Below are 19683 nucleotides of genomic sequence, written 5' to 3' on the forward strand. Positions count from 1 at the left end.
ATAGATGAAACTTAATCATGATAAATTTACAGCTCATATTTTTCAATCTTCTCCTTTTGGAGAAGTCTTGAGAGGGACTTTTGCCTTGAATTTCTTGTTTACACTTCCATAGAAATGCAACGCATAGCCCAACGGTATTCTGCTATACTTCTACTATCACTACACAATAAAGATGCAGAAGTGAGATTAATTGGTCATATGCACGCACCTGACTTAACATATACTAATCTTAGAAGCAACAAGACCTTTCTTTCTCTTTCTTTCAAAAACTGCAGTTGGAGCAGCGCAAGAGAGTGGATGGCCTTGACTGACTGAGGTGGCTGCCTGCTGAAGGATTTCATGGCTGCTTCTGCAGATGTCTTCTCTTTCCAGCACAAGAGCCCTCCTCACCGCTTTCCCCATCTCTTCCTCTTCCTCCTCTTTCTCCTGGGGCGTTGATTGCGGTCCCTGCTGCGCCAGGAATTGCAGGATGACACATCTCCACACTGAGGCAGTGGCATGGCGGCGGAATTTCCTAACCACTCGCTCTTGCTCAGTTCCTATGCCTCGCATCCCTTTGCAGCTGCCCATGGAACCAAGGCGCCCTGGGTCCTGTTGACTTGGGAGGATCAGTTGCTCTTCATTGACCTCGATCAGGCTGTGACTACTAGCAAGCTGCTGTGGTCCAGCCTGGGCGCCTAAGTGAGCCCCTTCGTGGCCGAGCAGCTGGAGGAAAGTACCAGATGTTTGCCGCCCTGTCCAGCCAGGGGTCCGCTGATTACTATGGCGCGCCCTGCAACTTCGTGCACTCCAGCCATAGCTGCCAGCTCCCTGGTCTACATGCCCTCAATGCGCATGCGCTCCATGCTGCCTGGCCTGCTTTACCTGCAGGGGGCGGGCAGCGGGCCTTGCAATCTCACGGGCAGAGTGGGCGCCCAGCGGGGCTGGCCCCAGGCTTTTGCCCACAGCCCCTGTATGGCGTGCATGGCACAGCCAGACCTGGAGGTGCAGGATTGGTCATGGCCCACGCCTCTCACGCTTCCCCTTCTTGCCCAGCCCAGCGCACCCAAGGCCAACGGAGTAGCGCAGGACTCCGGGGTAGGGGGATGGGGGGTGGGGCTAGGTGGCTGCGGGAGGCGCGAGCAGCTTGAGTGGCAGTGGTAGCAGGCTGGTGGCCATGGGTGGCTTGGTGCAACAGTACAGCTCTCTGTCTGCAGCACAGCCACTGAACGGAACGTACCACCACCACCATCATCATCTCCCCACTTATTGGCCCTACATGGGCGCCCTGCTGACTCCTGCCTGGCCAGCAGGGCCCTTTGAAATGCCAGTGCTCCACACCTTGCAGAGCTGCACAGGAGCTCCATTCCTGGTAGCACCAGGTCCCAGCACAGATCTGTTGGAGGGCCTGTCAGAGAGCCGCGAGTGCATGAACGGTGGCTCCATCCAGTGGCCGCCATGGAGACTAGACAGCACAGGTCACTACCTATGCAAAGCATGCAGTCTCTACAGCATGCTGGAAGGTCTCAGCAGGTCTCTTCAAGCCACAGAAGCTCATGCCTTCATCACTGAGGTTTGGACTGTCCTGTACTAACTGTCACATCACAACCTTATGGCATAGAAACGCTGAGTGAGCCACAGTGTGCAATGCTCTAGGGCTCTATAGGAAACTGCATGGGCGTGGGGGGGGGGGGAAGGGGAGGGCACCAACCACTTGCTATGAAAACCCAGGAAACAAAAACGTAAAAATATAAATAAATGAAAAGCTTGCTCTAGTTATAGCAGTGGCTCTGTCCCTATGACTCCTACATCCTCTTCTTCTAATTCAGATGACTGTACCAAAAATACTTTCTTCCACATAAGAGACCACCTCACCTCAAGGGTGCAGCAGTGATTTCTGCAGTGGGAGAAAGTACCAACCCTGAAGACGGTGACCTCAAGTATTCAGGTCAAGACAGCCTCTACATAGGCACCGGTCTGTCCTCTCCTGCTGGAGTCACATCCTCTGTGCAACAGGATTCTTGGTGTGCTCTGGTCCTGGCCTGAGCTGGAGCTACCAAGAGGCAAGGAGCTCTGAAGGCCTCATACCGTGTGTGTCTGATTTTGTCCATCAGTCCAGATGGCAGCAAAAATGCAGACATAACATTCCTTCGATGCATGATTTCTGTGACTTTGTTTTGAAAGAGATATATATTTCCCAAGAAGCTTACTGAAATAAGAGATGGGCTTTTGCAGGAAGGGCCAGCACAGAGGGCATGTGGCCAGCACAGAGGGCATGTGGCCAGCACAGAGGGCATGTGGCCTGCTGCATCCAGCCAGCATGACTCTGGTTCTGCCCCACACCAGTGGGAGAAACTGTGACAATGACTGGGGCCTTGTCTACTAAGGAAGATTCAGAGATTTAAAAAAAAATGTTTGTGTATTGCTCCAAATCATGTGCTTCTTGTGATCAGCCTTGGTTATCTCAGAATTCTTTCATCCCTGATCTACTTGCACATTTCACAAGCATTCATGGAGAGGAGCATTGGAAGCCATTTGGTCCATCCTGGAGGCTGAGTGCATTCCTGGGGCCTTGACAAGAATGTTAGTTTGCAAGCTTGACGCTGACTGACTTATCTCAACTTTCACTGTAAGGTGGCTGATCTGAGGTCACTTGGAATTTGTAAACAGGGTAGAAAACAAGGTATTTTTCTTCTATGTACACAATATTTTTTAAGTGCAATTTGTGTTGCAGCAATCAGTGCTAAATCATTTCCATAAGATTTAACAGCATTTTTATAACGAATGTAAACATTTTAATGGTACTTAAAATAATTTATAAAAATGTTAACTTTACATATGTGCTTCTTACATCCACAGTCCACTTGTTTTCCCGATTATTCATAAAGAAAAGATTTCAAGAACAAATCTTCTCTCAGGAAATTTCCTTTTCTCATTTATGAATTTTTATACAAGAATACCAACACAGACTCCTTTCTTTTATTAAGTCAAATGCTGGAAATTTCAACAAACCTTTACTACCTAAAGAATAGCATTTGTAAATATTCCAAGCATCTGTAAACACTCTTGAAGTTTGTACCACATGACAAACCACAGGTTGGCCTACATTATTTTTTCTTTTCTTTTTCTATATTCTTTGTTTACATTCCGAATACTTTCCCCTTTCTCGGTTCCCCCATCCCCATCAGTCTCAAAACCCCTCTTCCCTCTGTCGATTTCCCAATCACCCCCCTCCCATTTCCCTGTCCTGCTACTCCCCTACAATGCTGGATCAACTCTTTTCAGAACCAGGGCCCTCTCTTTGACTCTTCTTGGGTATTATTTGATATGCTAACTGTGTCTTGAGAATTCAGAGCATCTGGGCTAATTAATATGCACTTATCAGTGATTGCATTCCATGTGTATTCTTTTGTGATTGGGTTACCTCACTTAGGATGATATTTTTCAGTTTCAACCATTTGCCTAAGAATTTCATGAATTCGTTGTTTTTAATTGCTTAGTAGTATTCCATTGTATAAATTTACCTTATCAGTGATTGCATTCCATGTGTGTTCTTTTGTGATTGGGTTACCTCACTTAGGATGATATTTTTCAGTTCCAACCATTTGCCTAAGAATTTCATGAATTCGTTGTTTTTAATTGCTTAGTAGTATTCCATTGTATAAATTTACCTTATCAGTGATTGCATTCCATGTGTATTCTTTTGTGATTGGGTTACCTCACTTAGGATGATATTTTTCAGTTCCAGCCATTTGCCTAAGAATTTCATGAATTCGTTGTTTTTAATTGCTTAGTAGTATTCCATTGTATAAATATACCACATTTTCTGTATCAATTCCTCCACTGAGGGATACCTGGGTTCTTTCCAGCTTCTGGCTATTATAAATAAGGCTACTATGAACATAGTCGAGCATGTGTCCTTATTGCATGCTAGGGAATCCTCTGGGTATATGCCCAGGAGTGGTATAGCAGGGTCCTCCGGAAGTGCCATGCCCACTTTTCTGAGGAACCGCCAGACTGATTTCAAGAGTGGTTGCACCATCTTGCAATCCCACCAGCAGTGGAGGAGTTTTGCTCTTTCTCCACATCCTCGCCAACACCTGCTGTCTCCTGAGTTTTTAACCTTAGCCATTCTGACTGGTGTGAGGTGAAATCTCAGGGTTGTTTTGATTTGCATTTCCCTAATGATTAATGATGGTGAACATTTCTTTTTTTTCTTTGATATATTCTTTATTTACATTTCAAGTGATGTCAAGTGACCATAGGTGTGTGGGTTCATTTCTGGGTCATCAATCCTATTCCATTGATCCACTTGCCTGTCACTGTACCAAGACCATGCAGTTTTTATCACTAGTGCTCTGTAGTAATGTTTGAGGTTTGGGATACTGGTTCCCCCCAGAAGTTCTTTTACAATTGAGAATAGTTTTAGCTATCCTGGGTTTTATGTTATTCCAGATGAATTTTAGAATTGTTCTTTCTAACTCTATGAAGAACTGAGTTGGGATTTTGGTGGGTATTGCTTTGAATCTGTAGATTGCTTTTGGCAAGATGGCCATTTTAACTATATTAATCCTGTCAATCCACAAGTATGGAAGGTTTTTCCATTTTCTGAGGTCTTCTTCGATTTCCTTCTTCAGAGATCTGAAGTTTTTCACTTGTTTGGTTAGAGTCACCCCAAGATACTTTATGCTGTTTGTGGCTATTTTGAAGGGTGTCATTTCCCTAATTTCTTTCTCAGTCTGCTTATCCTTTGAGTATAGGAAGGCTACCGATTTGCTTGAGTTGATTTTGTAACCAGCCACTTTGCTGAAGTTGTTTATCAGCTGTAGGAGTTCTCTGGTGGAGTTTTTTGGGTCACTTAAGTATACTATCATATCATCTGACAATAGTGATATTTTGACTTCTTCCTTTCCAATTTGTATCCCTTTGACCTCCTTATGTTGTCTAATTGCTCTAGTTAAGACTTCAAAAACTATATTGAAAAGATATGGAGAGAGGGGGAGCCTTGTCTAGTCCCTAATTTTAGTGGGATTGCTTCAAGTTTCTCTCCATTTAATTTGATGTTGGCTACCGGTTTGCTGCATACTGCTTTTACTATGTTTAGGTATGGGCCTTGGATTCCTGTTCTTTCCAAGACTTTTAGCAAGAAAGGATGCTGAATTTTGTCAAATGTTTTTTCAGCATCTAATGAAATGATCATGTGTTTTTTTCCTTTGAGTTTGTTTATGTAGTGGATAGCATTGATGGATTTCCATATATTGAACCATCCCTGCATCCCTGGGGTGAAGCCTACTTGATCATGGTGGATGATCGTTTTGATGTGTTCTTGGATTCAGTGGGCAAGAATTTTATTGAGTATTTTTGCATCGATATTCATAAGGGAAATTGGCCTGAAGTTCTCTTTCTTTGTTGGATCTTTGTGTGGTTTTGGTATCAGTGTAATTATGACTTCATAGAACAAGTTGGGTAGTGTTCCTTCTGTTTCTATTTTGTGGAATAGTTTGAAGAGTATTGGTGTTAAGTCTTCTTTGAAGGTCTGATAGAATTCTGCACTAAAACCATATAGTCTTGTTTTTTGTTTTTTGTTTTTTGTTTTTTGTTTTTTTTTTTTTTTTTGGTTGGAAGGCTTTCTATGTCCCCCTTCTATTTCTTTAAGGGTTATGGGACTGTTTAGATGATCTATTTGATCCTCATTTAATTTTGGTATCTGATATCTGTCTATGAAAATATCCATTTCCTCCAGATTTTCCAGTTGTGTTGAGTACAGGCTTTTGTAGTAGGATCTGATAATTTTTTGAATTTCCTCAGTGTCTGTTGGTTATATCTCCCTTTTCATTTCTAATTTTGTTAATTTGGATACTGTCTCTGTGCCCTTTGGTTAGTCTGGCTAAGGGTTTATCTATCTTGTTGATTTTCTCAAAGAACCAGCTCCTGGTTTTGTTGATTCTTTGTATGGTTCTCTTTGTTTCTACTTGATTGATTTCAGCCCTGAGTTTGATGATTTCCTGTCTTCTTCTCCTCCTGGGCGAATTAGCTTCTTTTTGTTCCAGGACTTTCAGTTGTGCCGTTAAGCTGCTAGTGTATGCTCTCTCTAGTTTTTTTGGAGGCACTCAGGGCTATGAGTTTCCCTCTTAGCATTGCTTTCATTTCTTTTGTCCCATAGATTTGGGTATGTTGTACCTTCATTTTCATTAAATTCTAAACAGTCTTTGATTTCTTTCTTTATTTCTTCCTTGACCAAGGTATCATTAAGTAGAGTATTGTTCAGTTTCCATGTGTATGTGGACTTTGTTGTTTTTGTTGCTATTGAAGACCACTTTTACTCCATAGTGATCTGATAGGACGCATGGGATTAGTTCGATCTTCTTATATTTGTTGAGGTCTCTCTTGTGACCAATTACATGATCAATTTTGGAGAAGGTACCATGAGGTGCTGAGAAAAAAGGTATATTCTTTTGCTTTAGGGTGAAATGTTCTATGTATATCTGTTAAATCGAATTGGTCCAAAGCTTCAATTAGGTTCACTGTGTCCCTGTTTAGTTTCTGTTTTCCTGGTAGGTCCATTGAGGAGAGTGGGTTGTTGAAATCACCCACAATTATTGTGTTAGGTGCAATATGTGCTTTGAGCCTTACTAAATTTCTTTTATGAATGAGGGTGCCCTTGCATTTGGAGCATAGATGTTCAGGATTGAGAGTTCTTCTTGGTGGATTTTTCCTTTGACCAGTAAGAAGTGTCCTTCCATGTCTCTTTTGATGACTTTAGGTTGAAAGTCAATTTCATCTGATATTAGAATGTCAACTCTGGCTTGTTTCCTGAGACTATTAGAATTATCTTCCAGCCTTTTACTCTAAGGTAGTTTTTGTCTTTGAGCCAGAGATGTGTTTCCTGTATGCAGCAAAATGTAGGGTCCTGTTTACATATCCAGTCTGTTAGTCTATGTCTTTTTATTGGGGAATTGAGTCCATTGATGTTAAGAGATTTTAAGGAATAGTGGTTATTGCTTCCTATCATTTTTGATGTTAATTTTATATTTGAGTGGTTATCTTCTTTTGGATTTGATGAAAGAAGATTACTGTCTTGCCTTTTCCAGGGTATAGTTTCCCTCCTTGTATTGGAGTTTCCCCCCTATTATCCTTTATAGGGCTGGATTTGTGGAAAGATATTGTATACATTTGGTTTTGTCATGGAATATCTTGGTTTCTCCATCTATGGTGATTGAGAGTTTTGCTGGGTATAGTAGTCTTGGCTGGCATTTGTGTTCTTTTAGAGTCTGCATGAGGTCTGCCCAGGATCTTCTAGCTTTCATGGTCTCTGGTGAGAAGTCTGGTGTAATTCTGATAGATCTTCCTTTATATGTTACTTGGCCTTTTTCTCTTACTGCCTTTAGTATTCTTTCTTTGTTTAGTACATTTGGGGTTTTGATTATTATGTGGCGGGAGGTTTTTCTGTTCTGGTCCAGTCTGTTTGGAGTTCTGTAGGCTTCTTATATATTCATGGGCATCTCTCTCTTTAGGGTAGGGAAGTTTTCTTCCATAATTTTGTTGAAGATATTTGCTGGCCCTTTCTGTTGTAAATCTTCACTCTCATCTATGCCTATAATCCTTAGGTTTGGTCTTCTCATTGTGTCTTGGATTTCCTGGATGTTTTGGGTTACAAGTTTTTTGCATTTTGCATTTTCATTGATTGTTGAGTCCATTGTTTCTATGGTATCTTTGGCATCTGAGATTCTTACTTCCATCTCTTGTATTGTGTTGTTGATATTGGCATCTATGGCCCCTGATTTCTTCCCAAGTTTTTCTATCACCAAAGTTGTCTCCCTTTGTGATTTCTTATTTGTATCTACTTCTGTTTTTAGATCCTGGATGGTTTTGCTCAGTTCCTTCGCTTGCTTGTTTGTGTTTTCCTGTAATTCTTTAAGAGATTGTTGTGTTTCCTCTTTCATGACTTTTGCCTGCTGACCAAAGTTCTCCTGTATATGTTTAAGTGATTTTTGCATTTCCTCCTTATCGGCTTCTATCTTTTGACCCATATTCTCCTGAAATTCTTTAAATGATTTTTGTGTTTCCCTTGTAAGGACTTCTAACTTTTGATCCATTTTATCCTGAATTTCTTTAAGAGATTTATTTATGTCCTTCATGTGTTCCTGTAACAGCATCATGACCAGTGATTTTAAATCCAATTCTTGTTTGTCTGGTGTGTTGGGGTATCCAGGACATGCTGTTGTTGGAGAATTGGGTTCAGATGCTGCCATATTGCCTTGGTTTCTGTTAGTAATGTTCCTACGTTTGCCTTTAGCCATCTAGTTCTCACTGGTGTTAGTTGGTCTTGTTGTCACTGGCTGGTGCTTCAACCTCCTGTGAGCCTGTAAGGCTGTTTCTGAAACACTGGATGACTGGGTTTCCCCTGGCGCAGATTGCTGATATGCTGCCTTCCTCCTGTGTGCAGTTGGAGCCCTGCTGTGTCTTGCCCCAAGCAATGTTATACTTGAGTTGTCTCAGTGAACCTGGTGCTCTCCGACTACTCTGTCATGGAGCACAGATGGTGGTGGGGAGTCCCTCCAAATGCTGGTCACCCCGTAGAGCACAGGCCCCACGACAGGCTGGCACACAGATGAATCGCCTATCTTCCCAGGTCCTGGGCTTAGGCAGACCCCTGGTAGTTTGCGCCCCCAGAGATCTTAAACTTGGGATATCTCAGTACCAGGTGCTACCTTTCTTCTCCGGCAGGCAGTGAAGATGGCGGTGGGGAGTCATTCCCTGTGCTGATCCCCATGTTGGGCACAGACCCCACAACAGGCTGGCACACATATGAACCACCTCTTTGCCCAGGTCCTGGGCGCAGGCAGACCCCTGACTGTTTGCACCCCCAGAGATCTTAAATTTGAGATATCTCAGTACCTGGTGCTGCCTTTCTGCTCCAGCAGGCAGCGAGGATGAGATTATTTTTTAATGGGATATTATATGGAAACATATTTCACCAGAGTTTAAAAAAATAAAAAGGGGATTGTTTTGTGTTAAGAAGAAGGAGGAGAAGGAGAAGGAGAAGTATAAGAACAAGAAGAACAACAAGAAGAACAAGAAAAAGAACAAGAAGAAAAGAGCAATTTTCTATTTCATATAGAAATACAAAAAAACGTAGGAAAGTGAAAATTGTTCTTAACAATAAAAGAACTTCTGAGGAAATCACCTTTCTTGACTCAAGCTAAACTACAGAGAAATCTTGATAAAAACAGCATGGTTTTCACACAGACTGAAGACTAAGAAATAAAACCACACAATTTGGACACTTGATTTTTGACAAAGAATTTAAAACCACACAATGGACAAAGGAAAGCATCTTCAAAAATTGGTGCTGGTATCACAGGCAATCAGTATGCAGAATAAAAGAAAATAGACCCCTATTTGTCATCTTGTACAAAACTCACATCCAAGTGGATCAAAGTCCTCAACATAAAACCAGACACACGGAATATAATAGAATGGAAAGTGGGAAAGAGCAGCAAGCTCATTGTCATGGGGTGAAATTTCCTAAATAGACTGCCAAAGGGTCAGGATCTAAAAATCAAGAATTGATAAATGGAACCTCATGAAACTCAAAAGTTTCTGTAAGGTAAAGGACATAGACAATAGGACATATCAGCAATCAACAGATTGGGAAAAAATCATCACTAACTATAAATCTGGTACAGAACTAATATTCAAAATAAAGAATCCAAAAATCTAATCTCCAAACAACCAAACAACACAATAAAAAAACAGGGTATAGAACTAATCAGAGAACTCAAAACAGAGAAATCTTGGTTTGGTTTTTTTTTTTTTTTTTTTTTTTTTTGGATTTCCCCCCCCCTCCCCCCTCCCCGAGACAGGGTTTCTCTGTGTAGCCCTGGCTGTCCTGGAACTAACTCTGTAGACCAGGCTGGCCTTGTACTCAGAAATCTGCCTGCCTCTGCCTCCCAGAGTGCTGGAATTACAGGCGTGCACCACCACCGCCCGGCTGCAGAGAAATCTTAAATGGCTGAAAAGCACTTAAGGAGATGTTCAAATTCGTTAGTGATCAGGGAAAAGTGAATCAAAGTGACCTAGAGATTCCATCTTATACCAATCAGAATGGCTAGGATCAAAAACTAAGGAGAGAGCACATGTTGGGGAAGATGTGGAGAAAGAGGAAGACTCCTCCATTGCTGATGGGATTGCAAACTGGTACAACCACTCTGGAAAGCAATCTAGAGGTTCCTCAGAAAATTGGAAATAGATCTAAATGGAGACCAGGCTATGAAACTCTTGGGCAAATACCCAAAAGGTGCCCCACCATTCCATAGAGGCACATGCTCCACTATGTTCTTAAAAACCTTATTTGTGACAGCCAGAAGCTAGAAACAACTCAGATGTCCCACATCAGAAGAATGGATACAGAAAATGTGGTTCATTTACACAATGGAATACTATTCAGATACTAAGAATAAGGACATCATGAGATTTGCAGGCAAAGGGATGGAATTAGAAAATATCATACTGTGTTAGGTAACTTAGACCCAAAAAGACATGCATGATATGAACTCATTAATAAGTGGATATTAGCCAAAAAGTACAGAATGCCCAGGATACAATGCACAGAACTCAAGAAGATCAACAAGATGAGGGGCCCAAGGGATTTCCTTAATCCCACTTGGAAGGAAGAAGACAGCAAATATGAGGGGGCAGGCAAGACTTGGAGGGTTCTGGTTGGGAGAGGGTACAAGGAGTGGTAAAGGAGAACATGATTGATTATTTGGTGGGTGGGTGGGGCAACAGGTCTGAGGCCCTTAGCGCCAGCAGAAGGAAATAAAACAGTAAACCTTGGGAGATATGAACCTTACAGAGGACCCTCTAGAAGGTATCAGAGATGTGTGTACTGAAAGACTATCAGGACTCATAGGAATTTTCAATGTAATGTTTAATAGCGGGAAGAGGGAACTTGTAGAGTTTACTTCCAGGAGAAAGACAGGGGATCCAGTGAAGAGACTGGGTATGCATCCCATAGTAAAATATTATGACACAGAATTATTCCTGTCTAAAAGAACAGAAGGGACAAAAATGGAGAGGAGTCTGAGGGAAAGGAGGTCCAGTGACTGGTCCAAATTGGGGTCTAGCTCAAGGGCATGCTCCAAAGCCTGACACTATTACAGATGCCATGGTGTGCTTACAGACTGGAACCTAGCATTGCTGGCCTCTGAGGGAACCAACAAGCAGCTTAAGGAGTCATATGCAGATACTTAGACCAAACCAATGTATAGAAGATGAGGGTTGCTATGTTTGAATTAAGGAAAAACTGGAAGAAGCCAAGGAGGAAGATGACACCATAGGAAATGCAGCAATTTCAACTGACCTGCTGGACCCCTGAGATCTCTCAGACACCTAACCACCTACCAGGTAGCATATATTAGACTATATGAAGCCCCTAACACATATACAGAAGAGGACTGCTTGCTCTATCCTAGGTGAATGAAGATGCACCTAACTGTTGAGAAACATGATGCCCCAGGAAGTGAGTACACTTAGTTGGATGGGATGTAGAAGGTTTGGACACGTCCTAGAGACTGTGGTGGGCAGAGGAAGAATGGGAAGACATACTGTAGGAGGGTGGAGCAGGAAGGTGATAAAGACTGGACAGAAAAAGATTAAAGATAATTTAAAAAGAGAGATAAATAAGGTAAATTCACACTTAAAATTTGTATATTGTTCAATCCTTTTGGGATATAGTTGTGATGCATTTAGTATATTGGCTTTTCCCTTGGCTTGTACCAACCACAGTAATGAGTGACAGTTTGCTATGTGGTTGTGTAGGAGGATAGTTTTATCAAAACATGAAGGACTACTTCTCTAAGTCCACATTGTGTAAGTGTAAATTAGGCTGTATACTTCCTGTCTAAAACACAAGCATCAAAGATACCTTGGGCAATTTTCATGCCAACATCATAACCTTCCTCAGGTTTTTCCTAGTGCTGCACATTTACCTGCAAATATCATGATTTCAGTTTTCTTAATGGAATAATACTGTTTGATTGTGTAAATGTGACATGTTGTTACTACCTGTTCATCAGGTGATGTACATCTATATTGTTTCCAATTTTTAGTTATTATAAATAGAACGGAAATGAACATATATAAGCAAACACATAGAGTCTAGTAACACATAGAGTCAATTGCATATATTCCAAATGTTTGTAGAGCTGGATCTTTTGGAATACTTATTTTCCTCCTTTTTGGAAAACTCCAAGATGAATTTCCAAGGACTCTTCCAGTTTTCATTCTCACCAACAGCAAAAGTCTTTTGTTTTCCCATCATCCTTGCTATCATTTGTTGTCCTTTGTTTTACTAATCTAGAAATTCTGACGACTGTAAGATAGAATCTCATAAAAGTTTTCATTTTCACTTTGCTCAGCCCTGGCAGAGATGCCCAAGAGCAAAGCCCTCTCATCAAGCTTCGGAAATTTATGAGGAAGACGAAACAAACATATTTACTCATGTATTCTAATAACAAAAATTTGACAATGCTTTTTTGTCAATTTTTTATTTCTTATAAATGGAGTGGAATTATATGAAATATTATTCTCTGTATACATTGATATTATCATAAACATTTTATTATATTATAAAATATATTTAATCTTGACTAATTGACCTGAGGATGGAGAGTGAGAAGAAGGAGGAAACAGATTTGTCAAGCTAAAGGAACACATGTCATAAAACCACACTTTTGTGAACTTTCTCTCTCCTAAGCATACTTTCTGCAATCTATACTGTCTTCTGGATATGTTGGAATAAAGAGTAAAAGGAAGAAAACAGATGCCTTTAGACTTCTCAGGATTCAGCCAGAATAGGAATATGAACGGAAAATAGCATCACAGGTTCATTTAGACTCCCCCCAATCCATAGGAGTGATAACGAGGAACAGTCTCAAGATGTTCTCCACACTTGTTTTCTTCCTTCCCTCTCTCCATGATTCTGATATTTCTTTCCTTGTATCCACCTGGGGAGCCATTTATAAAGTGGGATCTCCACAGAATAGCAGTAAGGTGCCTATAGCCTCAGGGACTGCTTTCTGTCTTGTAGATGAAATGCCCTGTTGGGAGAGGAGATCCTATCTGCTGAGAGAATTCTCTTGGGTCTTTAATTACCTTCTGAAAAGTTGAGTATGGTCTTGTTGATACTGTTCCCATAAATGGATTTGATAAATCACATGAATTATGCCTTTCTGAGGTAATCACATTTGGCATTACACCTTTGTGATAAGTCATGGGATCCTCCTCAGGAGGGTGTTGAACATCTTCCAAAGAGGTTCTTAGAATTTCTGACAAGTTTAATAGCAGGACTGACTTCATGGATTAGCAGGCTGCCTGTGGGGAATTGATAAATGGGCTGAGCTATTTGGCATAGTCTCCTCATTGTAGGCATTAGCTTTACCCTTCCCATTCCAGTGGATGGGCATTGGTTACATTTAAGAAATTTTACAAAGAAGTGGTCTGGCTTGTTTTGAGAAGGGAAATATTATGACATACAATAATTGGGTACCTCAAGCTGTCTGAAACTTGTGGTGTTCTTCCTGTCTCAGCATATTAAATACTGACATCTCAGATGTGATCCACCATTTATGATTTGATTTGTCTTGTTTTGAGTGTCTTGTTATGAAGATAAATGTGTCATGGAACTTATAAACACTCCTGTCTCCATTTTTATAGGTGTGCACTAATGTCTTGAGGTGAGACTTGGATCCGCTTATGCCCCTCAAATGTGTTTTTAAAGTTCCAAGCCTTGAACTAGGATTCTGTCTTAGAAGGTAAAAGCATTTGCTGACAATTGCGATACCTCCAGTAAGTATGATCTACTGAGTCCTTGTACTAGGAAGGACAGAACAAATCCTACCAATTTGAAGCATATGCTTGAACACACACACACACACACACACACACACACACACACACACTCACTCACACACACACACAGATGCACACACACACAGACGTACACACACACACAGAAATTAATATATTTAGCATATGTCATTTTAACTGCTTAGTGATGACTAACTATATACACATAATTTTGATTTTTTGTTTCCTTTTGTTGTTTTGTGATCATCTAAAGTTGCCTAATGCCTATGTGTAATCACAGAAATTTAAAAAACTGAGGTGGAAAATTACAAATTGGAGGTACTGCTAGGTAACAATGACGATTGCTTGAAAACAGCAAGCTGCTGTGAAGCTATTTGTTGTCATCTATTAATCTGGGGTGTGCTGGTGAGTTTAGTGAGTGGCTGTGTTTTTGATTCTTTCTTGTAGTGTCTTAATCTTAGTTGTTTTATTGGCATTATTATTATTATACACTTGCATACAATTCTTTAGGATGCAGTTGCCTATATTTCTGTGTGTAGGTTTCAGGCCCCAATTAGTTTTTCCTGTGCATTGGTGTTGTCTTGTTCACCTAATCATTTGGCAGTCATGAGAGAGAGAGAGAGAGCCTTTATGTGTGAGACTAAGGGAACATGGCAGAAGACAGGGAGGACGGAGGGTTTATAAAGTCGGATCTATAATATTGTTTCTCTAGCAACATCAAAAGTGTTTTTTAAATTTTATCAGGGTGAGAAATGATAGAGTCAAAATAGTATCTTAGGACAGTCAGTTTTTATATTGATCGTAATGATCTAATACCTTCATCAATTTATTTAAGATTTTTTAATCATATAAGTCTTTCACTTCTTGGTCAGAGTTATGCCTAAGATATTTTATAATTTTTAAGGTTATTTTGAATGGTGATGTTTCCCTGATTTTCTTCTCAGTAAGGTTGTAATTTTTACACAGAAGGAATATTCATTTGTGTGTTAATTTTAAATACTGCTACTTGTTGAGTTACAAGCTATATGAGTTTTCTTTTGGTATTTTTTAGTCTTATTTAGGTTTACTAATCTTCAACAAAAGATTCTTTCACTTCTTCATTTCCAATATGTATCCCCATAGTCTCCTTTAGTTGTGCTATTTTGCCTGGAAGTTTGCAAGACCTGTATGAAACAAGAGTAACTTGAGTATGATCAAAGATGAGCACAGTCGGTGGTTGGCACCATAAAAGTTTACAGGAAACTAGATGATGGGCAGCAGGTACTGTAAGGAAATGCTGGGTGATGCAATGATAATCATCCTCATAGAAACAGGGCAGTAACTGGTTAACAGATACTTTACTTAACTCCGTGCAGTATGCCCTTTCATACAAAATGCTTTTTTATTACTGGAAATTTCAATTCTTCACATTTCATACTATAGCTGATTAAGGCTAACTAAAGACAAGGAAAATAGAAAATGAAAGCAGCCGAAAGGGGGGAATTTTATATTTATATCACAGTTGTTTTATATTACATTAGGAAAATGAATTTCTCTGAGTGAAAATGTGTGACTTGATCAAGTCAAGGGACCTGTATGGTATAATCCTACAAAGAAATAAGGCATAAATGACTGAACTTTAGAAAACTCCACAGAATAACATTTTTTTTTCTGAGAAAACAAAGGAAAGACCCAGAACTATGTTCAGTTGTGAGCTAAAGAAAATAAACTTAAGTCTAATCAAAGACTTTTTGGATACTACTGACATGTAAGTACCACTTATTACACCTATCCTGATACCTGGCTGTACTGGCTATTGTCATACTTCATAGGTGTTGCAAGTGAGTACAACTGTCAATTGCTTCCCTAACATACCGACTTGCCTACTGTTTTATGTGCTATAGAAACTCATCTTCAAGGTAGAGGTTTCTAAGTCATATCCCACTAGAATCAGTTGAATTCAGAGACATCCCTGTAAGACTTCTTTGGCAACAGGCACTCAACCCCTCCACACTGAGAGAAAGCCAAAGGTTACCTCAAACTTTGGTATTTTGGACAAAGTCATGTGAAATACTTTAACAACAGGAAGGATTTCTCTCAACAGGATTGACATCATGGCTGGGACTAGAAATCTAGTCAGATTAATGGAGCTAGGGAGGCCATGAATCTGAAAAGGTATCACACTAATATACTATATCAGCTCAATGCCTTTCAGCAGCATTCTAAATATTATATTTTAATGTCATTATTTATTTTTATACACTTCATATTTTATTCCCCCAACCCTGTTGACATCCAACTGCTCTATATCCCTTACGTTCTCCCCACCCCGTCTCCATGTGGATGTCCACACCCCTGACCCAACCTGACCTCTGAACTCACTGGGGCCTCCTGGCTCTTGAGGGTTAGGTGCATCATATCTGAATGAACACAGAACCAGCAGTCCTCTACCATTTGTGTGTTGGGGGCCTTATAGTGGCTGCTGTATGCTGCCTATTTGGCGGTCCAGGGTTTGAGGGATTTCATGTGTCCAGATTAATTTAGAATGCTGGTCCTCCTACAGGGTCTCCTTCTCTTCAGCTTTTTCCAGCCTTCCCTAATTCAACAATAGGGGTCAGCCACTAATGTCCATTGGTTGGGTGCAAATATCTGCATTTGACTCTTTCAGCTACTTGTTACTTCTTCCAGAGGTTAGTCATAATAGGTTCCTTCCTTGGAGTCCTCCATAGCCTCAGTAGTAGTGTCAGGCCTTGGGGCCTCCTCTTGAGCTGGATCCTACTTTGAGCCTGTTGCTGGGCCTTCTTTTACTCAGGCTTCTCTCCATTTCCATCCCTGTAACTCTTTTAGCAGGAACACAGGGTAGGAGCTGTGACTGTGAGATGACCCCCCTCCCTCATTTAATGCACTGTATGTCTTCCTGCTGGAGCTGGGCCCTGTAAGTTCCCTCTGCCTACTGTCGGGCATGTCATCTCAGGTCCTTCCCTTTGAGTCCTGAGAATCTTCCACCTCCCAGGTCTCTGGTACATTCTGTAGTGCCCCCCCCCAACCACCTATGTCCTGAGGTTGCCTGTTTAATTCTTTCTGCTGGCCCTCAGGGCTTCAGCCCTTTTCCCTTACCCAATACCAGATCAGGGGCCCCTCTCCCCACTCCCCATCTTCCATCCACTTTCCCTCCAAAGTCCCACCCTCCCTTTCCACTTGTGAGTGCTTTCTTCTCCCTCCCTAGTGGGATTAGGAGTCCTCACCTGGGCACTTCACCTTGTTGACTTTTTTAAGTTTTGAGGACTGTATCTAAGTTATTCTGTACTTTTTATTTTTGGCTAACATATACTCATTAGAGAGCACATACCATGCATGTTATTTTGGGTCTGAGTTACCTAGCTCAGGATGATATTTTCTAAATATTATTGTTATACTCACAGATAAGTGAAGCATCAACCTTCATCAAAGAAGCCTCTTTGTACAGGAAATCGAGTCCATCACAGAAAACCAAAACTGGACACAAGGAAGAGACCAGTGGGTTGTGGAAGACACGGCACCAGTGAATACATGTACATCATAGCACCAGGGTTTATACCTCAGGGAACATTGCAGAAGCGGGTTATAAAGACTCAGAGCCAGCATACCTGAAAGGCTATTTTGAAATCTCAGAAAAATGGATGCAAAACCTACAATGATGGCAATGCAATGTTGATGCAATTGTCATAATTTCATGTGTGAAAAAATTACAGGCCCCTAAATACGGCAGGCAGAATATTAGCCTCTTCTTCAAGTGGTACTCTAATGGATTATCCAATACAGACTATTTATCTTGGAAACCATAAACACAAAAAGGTCCACCCAAGCTGTATTCATAGTTTTATATAGACATAAATAAACACACACATAACAATATTAAAATGAGTTTGAGAAGGGAGGAAAGGGAGGTCACAGTGTTATAATTTAATTTTCAATCAAAACTTAAAATAATAATAGGAATAAAAGAAACAATTAGAATTTATGTTAATTGTAGTTTAGGAGGGACATAGAAATAAATTGTAGTTAAGAATTTCTTTACTAGGGGTTTTCTCCACAATTTGTATATCCCAAATTTGAATCACAAATTCTTTCTTGGAAGGTAAACCTTGAACAAATAATGCTTGACATTGAGATGAAAGTCTCAGTTTATTAAAAGAAGTACTGAAACAAATATAATGTACACCTATGTGGGTTTCTGAGTATATGCGTTGCATATGAAAATGTGTATGATCTGTGTGTGTGTGTGTATCAAATATATGCAGATCACTGTTGATATATTTAGAGCTTTGAGCTTATTTATGTTAGAAGACAGAGTCAAATATTGGTCTTGTTCCCATCTCTTTTTTAAACATGCTATCTTTTGTTCACTACTGAACAACATGCCAGGAATATCTGTTAATTCTGAATTGCAAATCCCATCAGGTAGAAGCTTCAAGTTTAGAGATGTTTGAAGTGCAATAGTCAGTTTTGTTTGTTTTTTAATGTAAGTTTTGATGGGCCAAATTCATGTCACAAAGCCTGAATCTTAATTGATTAGACATTGATCTATAATTTCAGGCCAGTTTGTTTATCTATCAATCTATCAACCATACAATCATACAATCTATCTATCTATCTATCTATCTATCTATCTATCTATCTATCTATCTATCTATCTATCTATCTATCTAATCTTTGCACTCCAGATTTTATTTCCCTCATCCACACTCTGACCATTTCACTTCCCATACCTCCTCCCCCAATCCTGGTCTCCACAAGGATGTCCCTACCACCCACCATCTATCCCACCAGATCTCTAATTCCCTGGGGCAGCCAGTCTCTTGAGGGTTCGGTGCACCTTCTCTGACTGAATCTACACCCAGCTGTCCTCTACTGTTGATGTGTGGGGAGCCTCGTATCAGCTGGTGTATGCTGCCTGGTTGGTTTAGTGTTTGAGAGACCTCAGGGTCCAAGTTGAGAGTGCTGGTTCTCCTACCCGGCCGCCCTCCTGTTCTCATTCTTCTAGCTTTCCTCTAATTCAACCACAGGAGTCAGCAGCTTCTCTCCACTGGTTGGGTGCAAATATCTGCATCTGACTCTTTCAGCTGCTTATTGGGTCTTTTGGAGGGCAGTCATGATGGCACCCTTACTCTTAAATCTCCATAGCCTCAGTACAGTGTCAGGCCTTGGTGCCTCCACTTGAGCTGGATGCCACTTGGGGCCTGTCCCTGGACCTTCTTTTCCTCAGTCTCCTCTTCATTGCCATTCTTGAAGTTCTTTCAGACAGGAACAATTGTGGGTCTGAGTTTTGACTGTGGAATGGCAACCCTGTCCCTCATTAGATGCCCTGTCTTCCTGCTGGAGGCAGGTTCTATAAGTTTCCTCTCCCCACTGTAAGGATTTCTTCTGAGGTCCTGCTCTTTGTGTCCTGAGAGTCTCTCACCTCCCATGACTCTGGTACATTCTGCAGGCTACCCCCAAACCTCCTATCTCCTGAAGTTGCCTGTTTCCATTCTTTCTGCTGGTCCCCAGGGCTTCAGTTCTTATGTTACCCAATAACAGATCAGGGTCCCCTTTCCAGCTCCAAGCCCCTACCTGTCGCCTTTCCCTACCACTTTGTGATTGCTTTCTTCTTACTCTGGTGGTAGTGGGGCATCCTCACTTGATCCCTTCACCTTGTTTAACTTCTTGAGTTCTATGGAGTGCATCTTTGGTATTCTGCATTTCTTCTTTTATGTTAATATCCAGTTATTACCGATTATATTCCATGAGTGTCTTTTTGTGCCTGAGTTACCTCACTCAAGATGGTATTTTCTGATTCCATCTATTTGCCTGCAAAATTCAGGGTGTCCTCCT

General features: G+C 40.9%; 1 pseudogene; it reads left to right on the plus strand.

The window, feature by feature from the left end:
- Window positions 1-297: 297 nt before the first annotated feature.
- LOC127683452 (transcription factor GATA-6-like) lies at window positions 298-2025 on the plus strand (annotated as a pseudogene).
- Window positions 2026-19683: the final 17658 nt, after the last annotated feature.

The sequence above is a fragment of the Apodemus sylvaticus genome, chromosome 4 (assembly GCF_947179515.1).
Source record: "Apodemus sylvaticus chromosome 4, mApoSyl1.1, whole genome shotgun sequence".
In the NCBI taxonomy this organism is placed as follows: Eukaryota; Metazoa; Chordata; class Mammalia; order Rodentia; family Muridae; genus Apodemus; species Apodemus sylvaticus.